Source organism: Bubalus kerabau, chromosome 6, assembly GCF_029407905.1.
Source record: "Bubalus kerabau isolate K-KA32 ecotype Philippines breed swamp buffalo chromosome 6, PCC_UOA_SB_1v2, whole genome shotgun sequence".
NCBI lineage: Eukaryota > Metazoa > Chordata > Mammalia > Artiodactyla > Bovidae > Bubalus > Bubalus kerabau.
Window position 1 is genome coordinate 10,384,239 of NC_073629.1, and position 6,748 is coordinate 10,390,986.

Here is a 6,748-nt window from a genome sequence, read left to right on the forward strand (position 1 = left end):
CCGGGTGACCCAACTCTGGAGGAGCTGTGTAGTCTTTCATTGGGTAACTCTGGCAAAACCTGCTTTCTTGCCTTTCCTTCCCTTCTAGGTGACCCCCTCCACGCCGCCTGCTTTCCACAACTGCCTTTGGAGAAGAAAGTGAGTCTAAAAGACCTCCTCACAATGCGGTGTTGGTACGTTATTATTCACGCCTAACCCATTCCCCACCAACACACATAACATTTACACTTCAATAAGAAGAGTGAGAGATTCCTTTTAATCTAAATGAAGCTGTGACTCCTGAATGGGAAATTTCAGGCACCAAGAACTCTGCATGAATGTGGTATTATTCCTATTATTCCTGCCAATTCTTCTGCTTTCATACCCTCCTTACACCCTGGCCAAAGAGTTCACTAAGCGACTCACCCACCCGATGTTAATCTACCGACTGTCCTGCACAGGGAGCTATGAAGCACCCCAGTGCAATCCTACTCTGGGTCTCAGTTGAGCTGGTGACCTTTCCATCATCTCCCTGATGCCAGTTGCTCTGGGCCTCTGGTGCTTGCCCCATAGAGATGGCAACTCAGTTGGATTAATAGCATAGGTCTGAATACTTCCCTGGTGATCCAGTGGCTAAGACTGCAGGCTCCCAGTGCAGGGGCCCAGGTTGGATCCCTGGTCAGGGAACTTAGATCCCACGTGCTGCAACTAAGAGTTTGCAAGCTGCAACTAGAGAGGTGGCATCCTTCAATGAAGATCAAAGATCTCGTGTGTGGCAGCTAAGACCTGGTGCAACCAAATAATTCAATAAAATAAAAATAAATATTTTTAAAAAACAGCAGAGGTCGAGACTCTTGACTCCTGTTTGTATTTGGTATTAGAGTCCTGTCTATTCCTTACCCATAGATTTCCATGTCTCACACCTTCTCTCTGGACTGTTGTCCTGGGTTGCCTGCCCCCTACACATATATTACCCTCCCCTCCCCCTGCTCTCCTGGCAAAGACCTTTAATTTTATATTCTTGCTCTTTCCCAAGCCCAGTAATCAGTATGAATTCCTCACCCTCTGCTTAAGTCTTGGTCATCCTCCCCAAATCAGATCTTGTGAATGCTACTTAATGTAGCTGCCATGGCAGGGTGCGGAGTGGGGGGTGAAATGGGGAGGGGACTGAAAGCCACTCATGCCACAGGACGTGCTGAGGGAGTGAGTGACCTGGAGGAGGGTGGTGTGGGATACTGTAGTGTCACGGTCTTCGTAGACCAGGACCTGGGGACTGGAGTCAACAAGAAGAAGGACACAGGGTCCCAAGTCTTGAGTGAAACAAGGGTCCTTTATTTGAAGAAATGCATGCTTATATATCTTCAGTAAAATGATTACTCAGCCATTAAAAAGAATGAAATTCCACCAGTTGCAACAAAATGGATAGTCCTAAAAGGTCACTGAAGAGAGTCACTGAAGAGAATCCAAGCAGGTGCTCTTTCCCATGATCTCAGTCCTGAGAACTGCGTGCAGCTCTGCTCGTTCCTGTTTCCCAGGAACTGATAAGGAATAGAGAGTCCTTGAGAAATGGCACACAAAGGAAGAAAACAACATATTGGATCCCTTAAAGTTGAGCGTCCCCTGACACTGTAGGGAGAGCCCTGGGTGGGATCCCAGGAGATCTGGGCTGTGCTCTGCCACTGGCCTCTGGCTTGGGGCACGTGGTCCAGCAGATGTCCACGGAGGCACCGTCCCTTTTGACTAGAAACATGCCCTTTGAAGAGAGCAGGCACAGGTACAGCTGACTGGTGCTCCAAGGCTAAGGGAACGCCTTGGCTCCGACAGGGACGGGATGGGCTGGTAACCCCAGGGAATTTTAGAGGAGGGACTGAGGGGTAAAGACAGGGCTGTGTGGCAGAAGCCATGCCTGACACCTCTCTGTATTTCGCTTTCCCCTCTTAGTGAGGAGAAGGATACTGACCTCCAAAGTGTCTCCCAAGAAAAAGAACACTGAGACTGTGGAGGGGCAGATGGACTCACTTGGGACTGTAGGGACCAAGGATGGCTTCAGGGAAACAGGACACAGGGGACTTCCCTGGTGGTTCGGTGGCTAAGACTCCATGCTCCCAAGGCAGGGGGCCTGGGCTCCATCCCTGGTCGGGGAAGTAGATCCTACATGCCTCAACAGCGCACATGGATCAGGCACTGGGACACCCCAAGAGGAAGCCTCCAGCAAGGGGCATGGAGGAAACCAAGAGCCAGGGCCTCCAGGGATGGAAGTAAGCAGAGCCAGGAGGCAAGTGGGGGCTTCCTGTCTTGAGTATTGGGCAGGAGATGGACCCCTGTAGGGCTTGGGGAGGAGGTGGTGAGGTTGGGAAAAGAAAAAGAAAAAAGGGAAGTTTAGTTTCTAAGTCCACTCCCCAAAGAGTTCCTAAGACTAGCAATGGATCCACTCTATTCCCTGAGGGCCTGAGTCATTGTCCCGCTGGAAGGCAGTCCCTAGCCCGAGGCTGGTTCTCTGTGCCTCGCTTTGGGCTGAGTAGTTCCACCTCCAAAAAGGCATGAAGATCTAGGACCAAACCTGCAGCCCCCAACTACTCTAATTTCTTTAATACCTTTCTGGAAACTGAGTGGAAAAGGCCACCGGCCATCTTGCATACATGGGGGGAGGTCTTTTCTTGTGAATTTCAGAGTCTGGCACAGGAGATCAATAAGGGAAGGAATGGTCCCTGTACAGTCAGCTGATGGCCCTCCCTAAAATACAGGGGAGCATCTCTCACACCCAGTCTGAAAGGAGAAAGACTGAGGTCCTCAACCAGCCCATAGCACCTGGATGCGGAACATTCAGACTTTGAAGAAGGTGGAATACAAGCCCAGAAAGACTCGGGTCTCTTCCTCTACAGAAAACCGAGATAATAATCAGCTGGTAACACTTGGCTTTTTGCAAAGTTTGCTCTGTTGAACGGAGAAGGCAATGGCACCCCACTCCAGTACTCTTGCCTGGAAAATCCCATGGACGGAGAAGCCTGGTGGGCTGTAGTCCATGGGGTCGTGAAGAGTCAGACACGACTGAGTGACTTCACTTTCACTTTTCACTTTCATGCGTTGGAGAAGGAAATGGCAACCCACTCCAGTGTTCTTGCCTGGAGAATCCCAGGGACGGGGGAGCCTGATGGGCTGCCGTCTATGGGGTCACACAGAGTCGGACACGACTGACGCGACTTAGCAGCAGCAGCAGCTCTGTTGAAATAGGTGAAAAGCAAACTGAGGGGAGGAGGATAACACTTAGGCGCCGGAGTGACAGGCACTGGGCTTGCACTGAGAGGCGGAAAAGATACTATCTACCCTTGGAACTCTTTGTGGGGTGTGTTAGATGTAATTACAATAAGGTGTGACAAGGGCTTCGGGTGAAGGTGAGGATGTGGTGAGAGTTCAGTGATGATGTCCTGGAGGGAAGAGGTAACAGAACTTTGACTTGTGACTACCAGCGAGTTCCCAGGGAAGGGAGAAAAAGGACTTTGTAGCCAGACAGAAGATAAGAAGAAAGCCATTGATAAGTGAACAAGCACCATGAATTCAAGGGACTATTGAGGCCATGCGCTGCGCCCTGTGATGAATGGGTAGTCTAGAGAGGCAGGCTGGTCTTCTCTGATAAGCTAAGGGCTGAGGTGGGGGTGGCGGGGATTTAAGGATGAAACAAGACCAGCTCTACACCCTCATGGAGCTTCGGTCTCACTGGGTTAGAAAACAGGCACCCAACCATCAATGATGAATGGTAACTCTTTTCTGATTGGGTGACAGGACCAGTGCTCATAGCATAGAATCAGCAAAGTCGCTGGAATTGACAACATTGTCTAGTCTTCCTGTCAACAAGTTGAAAATATGTGGGCTGGTTTAAGCTTTGGTAAGATGACGCTAGGTAGAATCCTAGCAGATTGAACAAATTTTTCCAGAAAATAATATTTATGGATAGGATTTTTTTTTTTAACCAACTTTCACTTCCAGTATGGTGAGGGAGCAAGTTAGGGTCAGGTTCCTTTTCTCACCAGAAAGCTGTCAAGATGCACCTGAATCAGAGCAAAATGATGATAATAATAAAATACAAAATTAGCATTTCCCCCCTCCCAAAAGAGAAAAGACTGTATCTTAAAAAAATTGAAAACCATTTCAAATCCCAATTTTACAAAAAGTTATTTTAATGTCCAAACGAAATTAACTTGTCCTCAAGAAAATACTGGAGACAGTGGAATTGAAACCTTTAAACCAGAGATGGAGCGCATTCTCACACAGGGGAAGGAGATCTTTTGTATTAGTTGGTGAGGGCCCAAGGTATAACAAACGTCACACTCTTCCGCCATCTTCCCCAGCCATTCTGCTTGGCCTGGCTTTCCTCTTGTGTTCACTAACATGTTTTCATTCCAGTCTCAGCAGGCTTAGGTCACTTTGTCACATTGTAACATTTGAAGGGCCACTTTGAGAGACTTTGCTGGAGGGATAGTGAGAGACATCATTCCATTGCTCTTGGCTGCTCCCCTCCTTCACTCCCTTCCCACTTTTCATCTCAGGTGGTGAAAAGCACCCAGATCTTTACACCTTTAGAACTTTCCAGCAGTCAAGTCCCTGAAGATGGAATGAATTACTACAAGGGGTGGTAAGCTTCTTGGCCCAGAATTTAGTCAGAAAGGGCTGGAGGACCACCCAGAAGGGAGGATGTGGACGGGATACTGGTGTGAGCTGTGGTCAGACCCATCCTGTTGGGTCCTCTGGGTGCCAAGGGTACGACTGGGAATCAAATGCCTGGTGCACTCTATGAGTGGCAGGAGTTCAGACTGGGGTGAGATTAGCATGCTGCTTTTAGGGAAGGCTTCCAGGGGAGCACCAGGACAGGTTTTTTTGTTGTTTAGTTGCTCAGTGGTGTCCGACTCTTTGCAACCCCATGGACTGCAGCACACCAGGCTTCCCTGTCCTTCACCATCTCCCAGAGATTGCTCAAACTCACGTCCATTGAGACAGTGACTCCATCCAACCATCTCGTCCTCTGTTACCCCCTTCTCCTCTTGCCTTCAATCTTTCCCAGCATCAGGGTCTTTTCCAGTGAATCAGCTCTTTATATCAGGTGGCCAAAAGACTGGAGCTTCAGCTTCAGCATCAGTCCTTCCAGTGAATATTCAGGACTGATTTCCTTTACGATTGACAGGTTTGATCTCTTTGCAGTCTAAGGGACTCTCAAGAGTCTTCTCCAATACAGCAATCTTCTTTATGGTCCAACTCTCACATCCATAGATGACTACTGGAAAAACCATAACTTTGACTATCCATACCTTTGTTGGCAAAGTGATGTCTCAGCTTTTACGCTATCTAGGTTGGTCATAGCTTTTCTTCCAAGGAGCAAGCATCTTCAAATTTCAGATTTCTGGTAGGGAAGGAGTCATGACCCTGCATCCCTAAGACAGCACCAAGTTGAGGAAGCAGAGAAGGTTGCAGGGCTGACATGCAAGATGTGCTTCTGCCTGAGTCTGAAGTCCCCAAGGTGGGTGGGTTTGATGGAGTCTAGGCTGGGTTTCACTCCAGCTCTGCCCTGTGCTCTTGGGCAGGTTACTTCACCCTGTAGAACCTCAGTTTTCTTATTTGTCACACGGAGCTTTACCTACTTCACAGAGTTTCCGTACAGGTCACATAGGAGTCCTGAAGCATGTAGTCCAGGATCTGGCTCCCTGCAGGGGCTCAATAAGTGATCATTTATTTCATTCCTCCTCTCCCAATCTCCCGTGCCAGGATGTCTCTCTCTAGTTTCTTCCCTCTGGACTCGTTTCTCTGGGTGGCTGGTGCTGGGAGCTGACTTGGCAACCTCAGGCTGGGAGCACTGCCTTCCCCTCCGCACACAGTGGGAGGCGCCTGGGCAAGATTTGGGAGCTCGCCAGTGCAGACAGGTATTTCCAGTCCGGCCAGAGAAGAATATGTGGAGGTGGAGGTGGCGATGGGGATGGGGGAGGAGATCAGAGGGGCGGGGTGGATCCCCTGGGAGGAGGGCGGGGAGTCCTGCTCCCTGCCTGGTGCTTCTGCCCTCCAGGCTCGGGTTTCAACCCTAGCTGCCGCATCTGCGGTTAAGCCCGTTAGGCGAAGGGAGGACGTCTAAGGTGGCTTACCCAGGAAGGAGGGAGTGCAAGGAACCAGCTACGGGTCAGCTCCTGAGACCCCGGGAGCCCGGGCCTTGACTCGCTTAGCCTCGCAAGCTTGCAGCGGGAAGCGGCCGACCGAGCCGTCTTTCCACGCTTCGTCGTATCGAGCTCCACCAGGGGGCGACCCGGGCCCACGTGCCACGGAGCCCTGCTTTCCCGAAACTACAACTCCCAGGCCGCTCGGGGGTCGCGCCCGCCTTGCCTCGCCTTCTGCTAGCTCCAATTGGCCGCCGCGGGAGGGGGATTGGCGGTCTCCAGGGCGACGGGAGGCGCTCGGGGCATCCGAGGCGTGGAGGCGGGTCCGCCCCCTATTGTGTAGCTGGAAGAGTGAGGCCGAGCGGTGCGGAGCAGGTGAGGGCGGGGGTGTTCTGGGGGCAATGGAATGGGGGTGCCAGCGAGGGGGTGAACAGTGCGGGAGTTATGGGGGACAGGAGAAAGCAGGGGAATTGTGGAATCCTTTGGGGGAGCAGAACTAGGGGAGTTCTGGGGAGTGAAGTGGAATTCTTGGTGGGTGGATGGGGACTCCGGAGAACTGGGGGAGTTCGGAAGTAGTGTGTGTGTGTGTGTGTGTGTGTGTGTAGGTGGGGTGGTGGGTGGGGGTTCGTTCTTGG